The sequence below is a fragment of the Camelina sativa genome, chromosome 18 (assembly GCF_030686135.1).
Source record: "Camelina sativa cultivar CO46 ecotype springtype chromosome 18, ASM3068613v1".
Taxonomy (NCBI): Eukaryota; Viridiplantae; Streptophyta; class Magnoliopsida; order Brassicales; family Brassicaceae; genus Camelina; species Camelina sativa.
Window position 1 is genome coordinate 6,589,876 of NC_141897.1, and position 18,140 is coordinate 6,608,015.

At 37.4% G+C, this 18,140-nt stretch overlaps 1 non-coding gene across 1 annotated transcript; it reads left to right on the forward strand.

Annotated features, from left to right (window-relative positions):
* Positions 1-11,101: 11,101 nt before the first annotated feature.
* Positions 11,102-11,208, forward strand: LOC147921619 (small nucleolar RNA R71). Its single transcript, XR_015589898.1, has one exon. It is a non-coding gene; the product is annotated as a small nucleolar RNA R71 (small nucleolar RNA).
* The last annotated feature ends 6,932 nt before the right edge of the window (positions 11,209-18,140 follow it).

Genomic DNA, 18,140 nt, shown 5'->3' on the forward strand with positions numbered 1-18,140 from the left:
GAGGAGTTGATGGTGAGTTGGAGTATTGTGTTGGGGAATTGGTGTCAATGGCTGGACATAATCAAATATTGTAGGCCACCTCTATTGTTACTCGGTCGCTACGGGTGGTTAGTTGTGTTACTCAGTAACAAGATGAGGTGGTGTTTGGTGTAATTGTGAGAGTTTTTGTAAGGAACGATTTCTACGCCGGTGGTCTCGTCAGTTCTCAATTGGAAGGGAGGAGAAAGGGGATGGTTTGACAATGGACGGGAAGAGGAAGGTGGTCCTGGTGTGAGGGAGAAGAGAATATCGAGTAGCGATATGTCTTTATTTTGTCTCTCCTTAGCATGTATTTATCATGCATTTAGCTAGGATAACTCATTGTTTTGCATCATTTTCTAGTCTATTTTATACTTTGCATGTTTAGGTAGTTCTTGCATCGTCTCTGCATTTCATTATGTATTTTGGAATATTTTAGGTGTTTAGGAATTGTCCTAACTGTTGGAACCGAGTAGAGGCTGAGACGTGCATCCGACTCAAGCGCACAACAAATAATGCATCGTTGGACTCAATCAAGCCCAACTTAACCATGCGACTCGACCAACACTACCGGGAGAAAAGCAATGCGACTCGACCAACACTCCACAGAGAGAAGCAATGTGACTCGACCGACCACGCCTGGAAGAGATGTCATCCCACTCGACCAGCACTCCCGGGAGAGAAGCAATGCGACTCGACCAGCACTCCCGGGAGAGATAACATTCCACTCGACCGACGACGCCAGACATCCAACTTGTGCAACCCGTCTTGCACGTTTCAGAAGATTCTCGAATCGCCTCTCCATCTAGTCGTTTTATGTTTTAGGGTTTTCAATGTATTCCTATAAATAATCTCTTAAGTCTTTACCAAAATGATATAGTTATTCCCCTAGGGTTTAGGAGTAGCCACCAAAACATTTTCTGAGTTTGTAATCAAGATTTCTCTTGATCTATTTAGCTTTTGCATTTAATTTCTTCTACAAACTTGTTTATCTCATTTTTATCTATCTGATTATGCATTAATTAATTTTTTTTGGGTTTGTGTTATTGGTGATGATGATTTCTGGGTTTGAGTAGTGTTAGTGTTCTTGAGGATGAGATTGATTAGGTGGAGAATCTTAGTATATAGGGTCTTTAAGCTTAGATTCATATGTCTCCCTTCTAAACTAGAGTTAGAAATGTTAGTTTTTTTCTGATCAATTGGAACTAGGTCTTAGACATTTTCAAACTCAAAACGTGTTTTATAAAATGTCTGACCAACTAGTGCCAGAGACTTACATGCCTTGCCTAAGAGATTAGTTGTTTAGGGTGTTTGTTGACGTGAATGGACTTGTTTGTCATGCCTGTTTGATTATTGATATCTTGTGTTTCTGTTGGGTTTTAAGCCTTGTTTTTGGGTAGTTTTGTTGCATAATCTTGTCATTCTAGGTTGTTTTTAGGATCATTTTCATCTAGTGTGTTATTTCTCAGGTTCTTGGAGTAACCTCACCACATTGAGAGCATTTGGACTTGTTTTTATGCAAAGAACCAAAGAGGAGTGAAGTTGGAGAAGTGACAAGACCAGGAGCCATGGCCGTGTGACTTCATCGTTTTCACCAGTCGGTCAAATGACAACCGATGCAACTCCTAGATGCCAAGAATATGAGCCACAAGCGGCCAAGATCACCGGCCAAACGTTGGCCGTGTGCAGCCACCGGTCACATGAATTGGGCATCAGCCGGCCGATTGAACTCACCAAGACCACGAACAGGAGCCATCGTCGGCCAAGCCAATCAGCCAAATATTGACCGGTTGACACCATCGACCACTCCAATCGGCCAAAGCTTGCCCGGTTGGCACCATCAGCTACTCCAATCGGCCAAAGCTTGCCTGATTACCGCCTGAGTCCACACTTGTTTTAGCCATAATAGGGTTTGATCCGGTCTGTTTTGGGTTGACCCGGGTTTCCCTTCTATTTTCCTATAAATACATTAACCCTATTAAGGGGAGACTTATCTTTTGTTTATCCTTTATCTTTGGTTTTATCTCTTGTTTAACAGCTTTTTGGGGTTCTTAAGCTTTCTTACTCTTGGTTTGTTGAATGATCAAGTACTTCTAAGTTTTTTAATAAGAATCTCTTCTTCATTTCTCCTAATCTACAATCTCTTATTATGATTTCACAAAGATCAAGCTTTTACTTTTGTGTAATCATGATGATGAGTGAGTAGTCTCTTAGAGTGTTTAGGTTTTGTTAGATTAGGATGATTTAGGAGTTGGGCTATGGAGTTTATGGTTATAATGCTTTAGAACCTTGCTTATTGGTTCCTAATAAAGCTAAATCAGCCTTGATCATGTTGATTCTAGAATTTAGGAATTTCATGCCCAGAAGGTGTTTGATGAAATTCCTGAACCAAAACTTTTAAGTGCTTTGCATTCCTTACCTTTGGAAATTGTTGACTAGGGTGCTTAATGGCTAGATAGACTTGATTGTAATGCTTATTGATCATTTAATTGCCTTTAGAAGAAGTTGATGATTGATTGATTAGTAAAGGGATTAATATCATGGAAATGAGTTAGTCTTGCTTAGTGTTCTATGGTCGAAGGATCTTGCTTAGTTTAAGTTGTTTGATACTCCATAATCCATCTCTTATCTCACTCCTAATCAATTACCTTAACCCTGAGATTTTCCTTTAGTTATTTTTGAGTTGATTTTTTATTTCTTTCTTGGTTTATTTGTTGAGCTTTTTACAATTTGTTTGCCTTGCTTAGTTAATATTGTTACAAGAACGAAATTCTGTTTAAGTTTAGATTAAACATCTTTGTGTATTCCTAGTGAGTTGATTAATGAAGATTTTGGATTGATAATTTAATTGAAGTAAAACTTACTACATCAATTATGTTTCTCTAGTGAGAGTTAGGTTTAGAAGTGGTTGACTCTGAGTAACTTCTGTTAAGAGATTGGATTAGCTAAGTTGTGATGTTCATTGTCTAGGGATAGTTTTCTTGTGGCACGTTAAACACTCTATACTAGGAAACTCCGCCTATATCAATTACTTCTATCCTTAGGACCTCTATCTTTCTTATTGTATTTGCATTTCTGAGACTGTTTCGGTTCTTGCTATTTAGTTCATGCTTAGACATGTTTATGCTTTTACTTATTCATGTTCACTTCTTGTCATGCATGTTCATTTCTAGTTCTCTAATTCATTTCTGTTTTGCATTTTGATTATTCTAAGATTGTTAGACATAAACACTCTCTTTGAATTGGCTTGGCTTGTGATATCTTGATTGCATCTTGAATGACTAGCATCATCCCATTTGGATTGATACTTATTATACTGCAATGACATGATAGTACTTGATAGTAGGATTTTCACCCTGGGTATCAATTCCCTATGCAGTTGTAGTACAAAGGATTATCAATCCAAATGGTTGTTATGCTAGCAGATAAGATGCAATCAGAAACAAGCAAGTCTAGCCAAGCAATAGTTGGGGTTTGATCTAACAATCCTAAAATAATTAAAAGAAAATAAATAAACAAGAACCACACGACCTAAGTACTCGATGCAAGCATTCAAGTACAGGATCGGGTGGGGTGATCGAGTAAGCAAGATGAGTATGAACAGCTCGAAGGTATACTCGAAGCAGGTGATCGTGTACCTGTTTGGGTGAAACATGGATATTTCTGTCGCTTAACCTATAAACGAATGGATGATAACAAGCAAACAAACTTAGGCTAAGATGATCAGATGCAGTGCAAGGTGTTTCAATACCCTTATGATGTTGTAGCATAAAGGATGTTAATCCATAAAGAGTGTGATGTGTAAGCAGTCAAGATGTGATCAATGCATTCAAGTTAAGCCAAATATCCAGTTGATTTATTTCTAAAAACCTAATGACAATAATGAAATGCATAATGTAAATCTACTAAGAACATATACTAAATGCAAGATATATAGTAACTGAAACAAAGGTGAATGCAATGAAACAGGAATGAAACTAGGAAGATGCAGAACTCTGGAAATGCGCTCGACCTAGCACTCGGTCGAGTGCATGGTCGAGCGGGGGGGGGGGTCGAGTGGACTTTTGGATGAAGAACAGAGATAGAACAACAATCAAAACAGAGCAAAATGAAAGTAAATCAAACAGGAAGCAAATAACAATACTTGAACTAGGAAATCAATAAACAAAGAAATTTCCTAAGGATGGATTCATGGGCTAGGCTCAAGCTATGGTTATCTAGACTTATCAACAAACCTCAATCAACAAAGAGCTATCTCTAGAAAATGATCTTCTAATATATGTTAATCCATTCTCATGACAATAACAATCAAGCTTAAATACTTCTTAGATCTAGCTCTCACTAGCTATAACATATAAAAACAGGCATTAAACAACCAGATCATCAATGTCAAAAATCATTTAAAACATCTAATCTCTTAGCATGCTTCATGATAATCTCTAGCATTAGCCTTATCTAGCAACTTAGACATTGGTGTGATGTTAAGAAGCTTAAGATCTATTCTTACCCTCTCAGTATAAAAATAGCATAGAGCATATCTAATCTAGAAAAGATGTATAACAATAACGTTTGATCAATCTAAACACCCATAACCTTTACCCAGCCTAATCCATCCTTAAGATCCTAAGCCACTAATCAGATCTAAAAATCATCATGAAGAACACAAACCCAGAAATTAATGAAATTACCATGATTAGAAAGATGAGATAAAGATGAACAATTTCATACAAAGAAGTGAAAACAAATACTGAACAGATTCAAAGTTATGAAAGTTTCAAATCTATAAAAATCTAGAGAAAAGATAAGAGATGATGCAGTAATGTAAAAGTAGCTAAAAATGGCAAAAACTAGATTATGAGGTGTCTACAGGGTCTGACTTTTCGGCCACAAGTGCCAGCACATATTTATAGTAAAGAGAGAGAAGCCCTATTTATCTAGAGGACAAAACAGAGATTCGGCTGGAAGTGTTCGACCATGTGCTCGGTCGAGTGTATGGTCGAGTTGTTGGTCTGTCATGTAGCTTGAGTCTTCGTTCTGGGATGATATCCGTTCAGTAAAATCGGGATAACTCTTGCACTACACCTCTGATTGATTTGAAACCACCGACATTGTTTGTAAATCGTGATTGACTGATTGCTCACAAAGAAGAGAAGTTGCGCACAAGAGCTTATGAAGTTTAACTCAATTTCAAACAACTCTCATGAAGGATGCGGAAGCTGAATCGCAACCGAAAATCTTCAATTGAATGGATCTTTGAGGAGCTCGTTATGAATCCGACCACATACTCGACCGTGTACCTGCTAGAGTGGTATGGTCGAGTGTCTTCTTTTCCCTTCCTGATACGTCAAATCCTCTTGTTTAGCTCCCGAAATAACACCAAGTCCTTCGTTACCCTTTTAGAGCTCCATAACACCTAATAATACTCCAAATGCACAAATGTATGCAATGCATGCTTCTAAACATCCTAAGTGCATATTTGGATAGAAATGGCTACAAAACTTAAGGAATCACTTCTATATGATGCAAAACATGAACTAAACAAGGCCTAAAATATGGTAAAATATAGTGACATCATCGGGTAAGGGATCGAGTTATGAATGAAAATGTAATCAATCTAAATACGAAAGCTCCTAAGGATGGGGTACTCGACTCCTAAATGTTCCTAACCAATATGGATGTCCTACATGCCTCAAGCAAATATTCCCTAGTCAATGAATCTCTAAAATCTTGTTAAAACACTCTCGTGATAGAAACAATCAACCTTAATCACTTCCCTACCCAACTCTTGTTGGAGAAACATGACCAAATAGGCAATACAAACCGATTCATTATTGTCAATAAACCCCTTACTCATCTAATCTCTTAGGCTAAGTGAGTAAATCTCTAGCATTGATTGATTCAAGCATTTCATCTACACCTCTCAATGGTAAATCACCCTAGATCTAATCTCAACCTCTCGGTCTGTTGATAGCATTAAGAACACCAATCGAGAAGGGAATTTATAAAACACAAATATCAAAGCTAAGACATCCTAACCGATCAAGAACACAAAATCATATATCCCATCCCTATAAACTTTACTACACTACTCAAATCTCATGGAAAGAAGCACATAAACATAGACAAATGAGAATTGCATTGTATTAAAAATAGGGTAGAGCAGAAGAGTGTAGAATCATGAAAATGCAAAAACAAATAAAAATGAATCCTAACAAAGTGGAAAAAGTGTTTGAGTCGCTCAAGATCTCTCTCAGAAGCTCTCGTTCTCTGATTTGAGGGTCTGCGGCGTTCTAGGGTGAGAGGAAGAAGAGGGGGGTTTATATATGGAAACCCATTAACCCTAGCTTCCCAGTCCTGCCTGAAGGTCTGCTCGATGAGGTGCTCGAGGATGAGCTCGGGTTGGCCTTTGGATAAATCTTCGGATTGTTCTTCCTGCTCTTGGATCCTCTTCGATCGGGTTAGAGTTCAGACTGTTCTTCCTTCTCAATAGCTCCTTCGGGTACATGCTCGGATTTGACTTTGTTTCTCCCCATTTTAGGCTCTAAAGTACATGTTTTCATCCAAAATATGCAAATGCAAGAATGCAACACCCAAAATGGCTTAAATGTGAATTCCTACTGTTAATGACCTAAAAATGCTAAGGTTATTGACCTGGAAAGGAGTTCTCCCAATCGGTGTTTTGTAAGTTTTCCTGTAGGCCCATAACGCATCATCTAGCTTGAATGCCCAATCCTTTTTTGTGATTCCCACGATCCTGGCCAATATCGCCTTGATCTGTTTATTGCTTACCTCCACTTGTCCGCTGGTTTGCGGGTGGTAAGCTGTTGCTACTTTATGCTTGACCCCGTGCTTCTTTAACAAGCCATCAAAAACTCTGTTAATGAAGTGGGCTCCTCCATCACTGATTACTACTCTTGGGATTCCAAATCTTGGGAAAATGATGTTTTTGAACATCTCCAATAAGACCTTGTGATCATTTGTCGGGCTGGCGATTGCTTCGACCCACTTTGAGACATAGTCGACGGCTACCAGGATGTACATATTTCCATTCGAGGCAGGGTTGAAAGGTCCCATGAATTCTATTCCCCAAACATCGAAAATTTTGACTTCTAAGATCGGCTGTTGAGACATCTCATTCCTCCTACTGATGTTACCCATTTTCTGGAATGGATCGCACTTGGTTATAAAGAGCTGTGCGTCTTTGAACATGGTTGGCCACCAAAGACCAGCTTGAAGTATCTTTTGGACGGTTTTGAACGTAGTGAAATGACCTCCATATGTGGACCCATGACAGTGCTCTAGTACCCCTCAGACTTCTTCCTCTGCTATACATCGTCTGAACAGGCCATATGTCCCTATTTTGTACAAATAGGGCTCATCCTAGTAATAGCTATTGATGTCCCCGAAAAACTTCTTCTTTTTGTGAGCATCGTAGTCCTTAGGAATTTCCCCGAAAACCATGTAGTTCACAAAATCAGAGTACCAAGGTAGCTTAGCTGACTCGATTACCATGAATTCAATCAACCCTGTTGACTCGGGGATCGAGTGAGCTATCGTGTGCCCGATCGTGTGGCTCATTTCTTCCAAGAAGTCGATGTGCATTAGCTCTCTTCGGGCATCGAGTCATCTATTGGAAATGGATCCTCAATTCTCATTCTAGACAAATGGTCTGCCACTCCGTTCTCGATTCCTTTCTTATCTAGAATCTCTATGTCGAATTCTTGCAGAAGAAGTATCCATCTGAGGAGCCTAGATTTGGTGTCCTTTTTGAGTAAATGTACCGTATGGCGGCATGATCTGTGTAAACAATCACTTTTCATTCGACCAAGTAACTCCGGAATTTCTCAAACGCAAAAACCACAGCAAGGAGTTCCTTTTCAGTTGTCGCATACCTTGTCTGGGCATCGTCCATGGTTCTGCTGGCATAGTAGATCACATGAAGCTTTTTAATTATCCTTTGGCCTAGTACCGCCCCCACAGCGTAATCTGATGCGTCACACATGATCTCGAAAGGATGGTCCCAATTAGGGGCTTGAACTATTGGTGCACTCACCAAAGATTCCTTTATCTTGTTGAAGGCATCCAAACAATCCTTGTCGACAATGAATCCTGCTTTTTTGAAAAGGAATCGTGTTAACGGTCGGGCGATCTTAGAGAAGTCTTTAATAAATCGACTGTATAACCCTGCGTGATCTAGGAAGCTTCTGACGTCTTTCACCGATTTAGGAGGTTGCAGTTGAACCATCACTTCTATCTTAGCTTTGTCAACCTCTATCCCCTTTTCTGAGATCTTGTGGCCTAGGACTATCCTTTCCTGAACCATAAAGTGGCACTTTTCCCAATTCAACACTAGGTTGGTTTCTTCACACCTTTTGAGCACCTTACAGAGGTTTGAGAGACAGGATGAGAAAGAGGCTCCATATACTGAAAAGTCATCCATAAAAACCTCCACTATCTCTTCTACTAAATCCGAGAAGATGGACGTCATGCATCCTTAGAAAGTTGCGGGAGCGTTACGCAGACCGAAGGGCATCCTCTTATAGGCAAAGGTACCATAAGGACAGGTGAATGTCGTTTTCTCCTGGTCGCCAGGGTGTAAAGGGATTTTGAAAAATCCACTATACTCGTCAAAGAAACAGTAGTAGGGGTGGTTAGCGAGCATTTCCAGCATCTGGTCGATGAAAGGGAGGGAGATGATGGCATGTTATTGTCCTCGTGGGAATTAGCTCATCTTTCTCGTTTTTGACGATGGTGATTCCTCCTTTCTTCGGAACGCAGTACACCGGGGACACCCAAGTACTGTCAGGTGTACTGTCAGAGATGGGATAGATGACTCCAGCATCGAGCAACTTCAGAATTTCCTTTTTCACCACTTCCTTCAGGTTCGGGTTTAGCCGACGCTGAGGTTCTACACTGGAATATGATTCATCCTCTAGGTTTACCTGGTGGGTGCAGAGATCAGGGGATATACCCTTGATGTCGTCTAGAGTGTAGCCTATTGCCCCTCTATAATTTCTTAACTTAGTGCAGAGCAATTTAAGCTCTTTTTCAGGCAGGCTAGAATTGACAATAACCGGATAAGTTGAGTTAGGTCTACTTTAGGCGCCTTTGACTCGGACCAATCATCGGTCGCTTGTAGGTGTGATTCGGAGTGGTGCTCGATCACCTTCCTTAGTATATTGGTCGTGGTGGTGATCGGGTTGGTGATCGGGTGGCCTGGTGTTGAGCAGCTGCACGACATAACACAGGAGGTGAATACCTAGTTGCTCATGCTTTGGGTGTCAAGCATTATCTTCTCCTTTTCAGCTTCCCATGTATCTTTACTTAACTCAGGTTTGATGACTTCCCGATAGGTATCGAGCAATTTCTTATAGATTACCGTTTCTTGGTGTATAAATCCCTCCTTGCTATCTTTTGTTAGCGCTGTTTGTAAACAATCCTTGATTATTACTTCCTCAAGCGCCTCCTCACGCAGTTTCTCTAGTTCCTCTATCTAGAAGGTTTGCCCTGCGATTGTGGGCTTTTTCATAGTTTCCCGAATATCACACTGCATAGTAAGGTCTTCCCCGAGCTTTAGATCGATCTTCCTGTTCCTCCCATCTATCATTGCTCCTACGGTGGCTAAAAATGGTCGTCCTAATATAAGCGGGTCCCTTGGTTCTACGTTCATTTCCAAAACCACAAAATCGGTTGGTACCTCTATTGATCATACCTTGACCGGCAAGTCTTCCAACACTCCACTTGGCAAAACCTTGTAGTTCGATCTGCTAGAACTAGTTGGATGTCGGTGGGTTTGAATTTCTCAAACTCAAGACATTTAGCTACAATTAAAGGCATTAAGCTGACTGATGCCCCCAAGTCGCAGAGACATCTTCTAAATGTCAAAGGTCTACTCGAGAAAGGTAATGTGAACGACCTGGGATCGCTCAGTTTCTTAGGTGCAATAGTCCTTTGGATTATAGCACTGCACTCGTGATTGAGTATGACCATTCCTTGAAATTGCTTGATCTGTTCCATTACTGCATCCTTTAGAAATTTCTCGTAAGGGGGTATCAAGGTGAAAGCGTCCATGAGAGGCATGCGGAACTCGAGTTCCTGCATCTATTTTTCGAACAATGCCTTGTACTTCTCAAGAAGTTCCTTGTGAAACCGTCCAGGAAATGGCAAGGGTGGCTTGTAAGGTGGAGGGATGATACGTCTCTCTTTCTGTTTCTCTCCTCCTGGTTTGTCTGTGGGTGGTGGGATTACAGGAGTGTCCACCCGATCATCAGCCCGAGTGGTGTGATCGAGTAAAGGGTCGGGTTGCTTTATGGGATGATTTGGTGGGTGAGTAAGAGTGGGCGGCTCACGGATATCCTCCCCATCTAAGTCATTGCTGTCCACAGGAATGGTTGGTGGTGCCTCCCGAGGTGGTAAGTGGCATCCACTTCGTAGTGCTATCGCGAGCGCAGACTCCTGACTCGTTGAAGTTGAAGCTGATTTATCTGTAAACAGCTGAATTTGAGAGCTTAAAGCATCAAACCTGTTGTGTAGTTGCTGATAATTGGTCGATAACCGTCTTGCGAGGTCATTGAATCATGTATTGATTTGTTCCGCATCGGTTTTCTTAGTTGACAGGACTTGCTGCATCATTGAGATCAAATCAAGGGATGAGGAAGTGTGTGAAGTGGTTGGGCTGAGATACTGATTATTGGGGATGTAGGTACTGTTCCCTACGTTGTGACCTCCTTTAGTATTGATGAGGTTCACTACCGCCAACCAAGTACTCTCTCCATCTTGGTGCAGAAACTGCTCTTCTTCTGAGATGGCATGGACATGCTGCTGCTGGTTCAGGAGTTTATCCAGCTTGTCATTGAGAGCTTTCATGTCTCTCTTGTAGTTGGCCTCGTCCTTGCTACTAGATCTCACAGTGCGATCATATTCCTCATTGTAATGGCCATCAGATTAAGCTAAGTTCTCCACTAGATCCCAACTTTCATCGACATCCCTTTTGAGGAAGTTACCATTGCTTGTGGTGTCCAGAAACATCCGTATCTTAGAGACTACACCTTGGTATGGTGTACTTAGCAATGAAGCATTGTTGAATCTATGATGAGGGCATCTGGTAGTGTATCCCTTGAAATGTTCCCAAGTTTCACTGAACGTCTCATTTCTCTTCTGAACAAAGCTGGAGATATCATTTCGCAGCGTTGCAGTTCTGGAGTTGGAAAAGAATTTGGCTAAAAACGCCTTCTTGCACGCTGCCCAGGTTGTCATGGACTCCTTGGGGAGTGATTTCTCCCAGATGTGTGCTTTGTCTCCCAAAGAAAATGGGAAAAGCCTGAGCTTGAATCCATCTTCACTAACTCCATTTATCTTCGTTAGGCTACAAAGCCTATCAAACTCATCCAAATGGTCCAATGGGTCCTCCATTGGCAATCCATAAAACTTGTTGTTATGTATGAGACTACTCTTGATCTCAAAGTTGTTGTTCTGGACAGTAGGTGGCACAATGCCATGTATTTGAGTGTGAGTAGATGGAGCATCTCCTGCTCCTATGTTGGTCCTCTCTTGAGGAGCCGGTGGACTATTCTGATTGTTCATTTCGTCCTCAATTGTTGGTGGTTGCGGTTGATGGACTTGTTGTTGACGTAGCAGCCGAGGTCTGTCGATGTTATCGATGAAAGGACTCAAGTGTTGGCTACCCTTGGATCATTTTTGCATGCACAAACAGTTGATCGAGTGAGTACACAAAGGTCAACTCGATCCAGGTGATCAAGCGACGGGTCGGGTGGGTACTCGGGTTTGTACCTGAAATGCAAAACAAACGAAAACGAAGGTAGACAAGTCAGTACCGAACCAAAATGTAAGATAAAACTTGATCTAGCAAATGCTGAAATCTTAAACGTAGCAAATTTAAATTCAACCAAATGGCAACGGTGCCAAATAGATAACAGGATTTTCACCCAGGGTATCAATTCCCTATGGAGTTGTAGTACAAAGGGTTATCAATCCAAATGGTTGTTATGCTAGCAAATAAGATGCAATCAGAAACAAACAAGTCAAGTCAAGCAATCAATGGGTTTGATCTAACAATCCTAAAATAAACAAAAGAAAGCAATTAAATAAGAACCACACGACCTAAGCACTCGATGCAAGCATTCAAGTACATGATCGGGTGGGGTGATCGAGTAAACAAGACGAGTATGAACAGCTCGAAGGTATACTCGAATCAGGTGATCTTGTACCTGTTCGGGTAAGGGATCGAGTAATGAATAAAATGTAAACAATCAAGATGCGAAAGCTCCTAAGTATGGGGTAATCAACTCCTAAGTGTTCCTGACCAATATCGATGTCCTACATGCCTCAAGCAAATATTCCCTAGATAATGAATCTCTAAAATCTTGTTAAAACACTCTCGTGATAGAAACAATCAATCTTAATCACTTCCCTACCCAACTCTCGTTGGAGAAACATGACCAAGCAGGCAATACAAACCGATACATTATTGTCAATAAACCCCTTATTCATCTAATCTCTTAGGCTAAGTGAGTAAATCTCTAGCATTGATTGATTCAAGCATTTCATCTACACCTCTCGATGGTAAAATACCCTAGATCTAATCTCAACCTCTTGGTCTGTTGATAGCCTTAAGAACACCAATCTAGAAGGGAATTTATAAAACATAAACATCCAAGCTAAAACATCCTAACCGATCAAGAACACAAAATCGTCTATCCCATCCCTAGAAACTTTATTTCACTACTCGGATCTCATTACAGAAAACACAAAAGCATAGATAAATTAAAATTGCATTGTATTGAAAATAGAAGTAGAGTAGAAGAGTATAGAATCGAAAAAGTGCTAAAAACAAAATAAAATGAATTCTAACAAAGTGGAAAAATTGTTTGAGTCGCTCAAGATCTCTCTCAGAATCTCTAGCTCTCTGGTTTGAGGGTCTGCGGCGTGCTAGGGCGAGAGAAAGAAAAGAGGGGGTTTATATATAGAAACCCATTAACCCTAGCTTCCCAGTCCTGCCCGAGGGTTTGCACGATGAGGTGCTCGAGGATGAGCTCAGGTTGCCCATCGGATAGGTCTTCGGATTGTTCTTCCTGCTCTTGGATCCTCTTCAATCGGGTTGGTGTTCGGACTGTTCTTCCTACTCCATAGCTCCTTCGGGTACATGTTCAGATTTGACCTTGTTTCTCCCCATTTTAGGCTCTTAAGTGTCTGTTTTCATCCAAAATATGCAAATGCAAGAATGCAACATCCTAAATGGCCTAAATGCAAATTCTTACAGTTAATGACCTAAAACTACTAAAGTTATAGTAAAAACAATGCAAAATATGGACAAAAAAGGATGCTTAAAACATGTAAATTAGAGAGTTATCAAAGCACAAGTCACACGACCAATAATTTTTTGACAAGGGGCAAATTTGTCAAACAAAAATCTATTAAACTATAATAATTTCACATACTTAATTTTTACTTTTATTTACTACTTATTTCTCAAAATATAAAATTTATCCAATATTCTTAAACGAAATTATGCACGTTTTTTTCTGTGTCCACATTCTCCACTTTTACGATCTGAAGTAAAGCGTTTGAAACCTTATGTCATGGTCGAAAATTGAGTTTCAGAGTTGTGATGTTTCGGTCTTGACTTGTGTTGTTTCATCCGAGTCACAACTGGAAGAGACGCAACTCATTGTGTTGTAGTGTCTGATTAAGCGAATTATCTCTTTCTCATGCACGAATGAAGAAAAAACATAAAAAGGAAGGAATACAATTCAAAATTCGAGCACATGTCATATCTATGAATTCAGTTATAAAGGGACTAAAGCGATTTATTTTCCCTCTTCATTTTTTCCCTATTTATTTTAATAAATGTCAAACTCCTAAATACATCATCATCTTCATTCCTATTACTGTAGCAGCGGCAGCCAAGAATGTGGAAACAAATTTCCTTAATGTAACCGTGGAAAATACGTGTATATGAAATCTATAACACTACATAAAGGGTCACTACGATGTACCGATTTAAAAATTGTTGAAGAGAATAAATCGTAAATCTTAAAAATATATAAAAAAAAATTATCCTCTGAAATAGATATATAACTAATTTTAGTTAGAGGAAAAATCATATGGTATTTACCTTCATATACTTATTTATATTTATATATTTTTAATATAATATAACAATTATTACAATAAATTGAAGCTAAATTATATCCCATCAAAATTTTTGCCAGATACTTATTATTGTCAAATTATAAAAATGTTACACAAAATATTTTACATGCAAAGAGTTAATCAAAGTAATATCTAATTAGTAAGCATGTACAAGTTTACTCTATACCATTAAAAATATGTTTTTACACCTAAAATTATTTTATTGTTAAAGTATGCTCTTTATCACTACCTATAAAATATCTTCTGAACAAATTAAACAAATTTATGTTGCTTTACTTTCATTTTGGCATAATTATAGTTCTTATAATTGATAAATTTTTTTGTGACATAATTTCTTTAACCATGAATGTTTTTTTACTCCAAAATATATTTTGGATGAACAACCGGTGAAATTATCTACTCTATTACAATGATTTTATGACAAACCTAATAAAGTTGAGAAACTGAGAAAAAGTTAATATAATATAATAATAAAAAAATTAAAAATTATAATCACGATGGTATATATAAGTCTTAGATAATTCAAATATACAAATAGAAACTTTATAAACAATCCAAAACATGACATATGTCATAATCACGTTAAGGATCGACGACCTATTTACTCCTCAAAAGTATCGTATTGTACCAAAACTACTTAAAAACTATGACCTCGTCTCAAATATTCTTGAATCGTAAATTCTCAACTTATTTCTATTTGGATCAAAAGTTCTCATATATTTCTCCATATATATGGGTTTAAACGGTTTACGAACCAAATCCGATAGAAAACCACATAAATCCGGTTCGAAGCCAATTTTTAAACGGTTTACCATTCCAACTTCCCAAATTTGAAAATCGCTTATCAATTAGTCGATCAAGCAGCTCTCGTTTTAGTACCATAATCATCAACATTATTCAGAAGAGAAAATTCCAAATTTTGACCAGAAACATCAATCACCGACTAATCTTCCAAACTTATAATGTTACTTACCGTAGAATCACCTTTGGAACCTCCATCAATGTCTTCATCCTCAATTAAATTAGAGGGATTTATATACTTAGATTTCATTTCATTGCATCTGATAGTTTCCATTGAAGAACCCACACGAATCAAAGACTCACGCAATAGATCGGCAAAATTATATCAAAAAAAAAAAATCAAAGATCAAAGCTTTCAATATAAACATATAATTTTTTTCTGTCAACGTTTGGACAACAACAGGCCGACCCATTAGCCAAATCCCTACATTCGTAGAGAGCATGACTCGATCCCTTGTGTGATGGTGTCTTCTACAATTGGACTTACCAATGGTCACTGCACTATGGTCACTTCACAAACATAATTTTTATGTAAATAAAATTTTTATTTTCTTAATTAGGTGTCCTATTACGTTTCAAAAATAATAATTTTCTTAACATAACTTATGTTATTCTTTTTAAATTTGTTATTCACTTTTTATTGATTAATAATAATATGCATGTTTAATGAATTATTTTTTCTTTATACATGTCAAAATCTAATTAAAAAAATACGTAAAATAATTAACGTACAATAAAAAATAGATTAGTTTTATTAAATTCCTTATATGATTTACGATTTTTTTTAAGATATAAACATGTAAATTTTATGTAGATTTAATGTTATTTTCTTAATTAGCTGTTTTGAAAAATAATAATTTATGACACGTGTCAACATCTCATTAGTATACTTGACATGTATCATGATCCTGTTAATGGCTAACTTTGAAAACGCAACTTTAAAAAATAGATTAGATTTGTTAATTTTCCTTTTTGATTTAGGAACTGATATAAACATATAAATTTATGTAGGTTTAATCTATTTTCTTTATTAGCTGTTTTGAAAAATAATAATTTTTGACACGTGTCAACATCTTATTAGTATACTTGACACATATCATGATTCTGTTAATGGTTAAGTTTGAAAACCCAACTTTATATAATAAGATAATATATATATATATATATATATATGATGGAGACCTAAACTTTTCTCTTGATCATTTATGTGATTCTGTTACTCAGAGGCCTATGAACATGCATGTCTAAAAAGGTATGCTCTTCTGAGAGTGAACCGGATAGGTCTCCGGGTCACCGGGTCTTTGGGTCAACCCTGTTCAACCCTGGGTCAACCTGGTTCAACCCTGGGTCAACATATCAATACCATATATATATATATATATATATAAATTAGGACCCGTCTGATGTGCGGGTTTAGAGTTTTTAAAATTAAATTAAATTTAACAAAGAATATAAAGTAAATATTTTTAGTAAGTAAAAACTATCTATAAAAATAAATTGATACACGGAGTTGTCCAATGTGATATTTGGTGTAAAAGGTGCGACTCTACGGTTGATTCTAATAATCATGTTTTCTTTGAATGCCTTTGCTCGTGTGAAGTTTGGGATTTATCTCCGACTCTGGTCTCGTCAGAGGGTTTTCCATATGAGTCGGTGTACTCGAATTTGGATTTTTTTTTTTCTGGAGCGGTGCCTCTCAACAGGGTGATCTTGATCAACTTTTTCAATTACCATGGATTTTATGGACAATCTGGAAAGCCATAAATAATAAGGTTTTTCAAGGTTTAGAGATCGAGGCGAATGATATAATTGCTCAGGCTTTGGGCAAGAAGTAAGCCTGGGAAGAGGCTCTCTCTTTTCCGGCGGTCATGTCAGCTCCATCTCCATCTTCGGATGTCCAGATTTCTTCACCTGGTTGTCAGATTGATGGTTCTTGGAAAACAACCAATGTGCATTCAAGATTGGGCTGGTGATGTTGCGTTGGTGAGGAGCGAACCTTGTTGTTGGGGGACAAGTGTCTAAGATGGAGCCCCTCCCCCTACATTCGGAGAAGCATTGTTGTGGGTCATGGATGCAGGGATCGTTTGTCAACATTTTGAGACTGATTGTGTTGGAGTTTTCCCCACTATTCTATATCTCTTAGATCCCGAGTGCGTCAAATACGAAGGTAGATTAACTTGTACGTGCTTCGCGTTCTCTTATCTCTCAAGTTTCTTTTGTAAACCCCTTCTCTCCAGCTTGGACAACTAATCGAGGAATTTCCTTTTAATTAATTGTTTGGTTGAAAAAAAAAAGTAAAGAGATACACTTTTAGTTGAAGAAAATACTTGTAGATGATTCAAAGTTATTAAAATAAAAATAAATTTAACATAGAATATATATTTAATTCTTTTCATAAGTAAAAACAATGTATAAAAGTAAAGAGATAAACTTTTAGTTATAGAACACAGTTGTTTTTTTTTTGCTATACTCCATTTACAAATCTACTATATACATTACTACTACCAATAAATTGTCTTTATGAACACATTAAATAACCTATTATATGTCTTTCACTTTAACATTTTTATAGTTAAAAAAATGCATATGTTAATATTACATACTCCTATCTTATATTTTTTTTTTTTGAATTTCCTATCACATATATTACAATAGCAGTCTTTTTGAATAAATTATTTGATTGGTGAAAAAAAAATATGAGACGATCTATTTTTTTTTCAACCATCTTTTTCTTTATATAAAGGTGAGTATTTACATTTTTTAGAAACATAAATTAATTGTATATTTTTACAATCATTTTTTTATCATATATAAAATGTAATCCTTTTTCTTGTAAAATTAGCAACTTGAGATTAAAAGAAATAAACTATATATTAATTTTGAATTTTATGATATATATATATATATAATTTCCTTATAATGATCTTTTTTAATTTTAAAGCTGTTTAAATTTTATAATTTTATTATAATTACCTTTTAATATTTTTAAAACTGTTAATAGTTTTGTTTTACATTTGCAAGATTACAAAGGTTTTTTATTATTTAAAAGACTTTAAATAAAATTAGGTTTTCTTTTCTCTATTTTACTTTTATATAAAACCTTTTATGGTAGGTTTTGAAATTTTAAATTTTTTTTAATTTTAATAAAT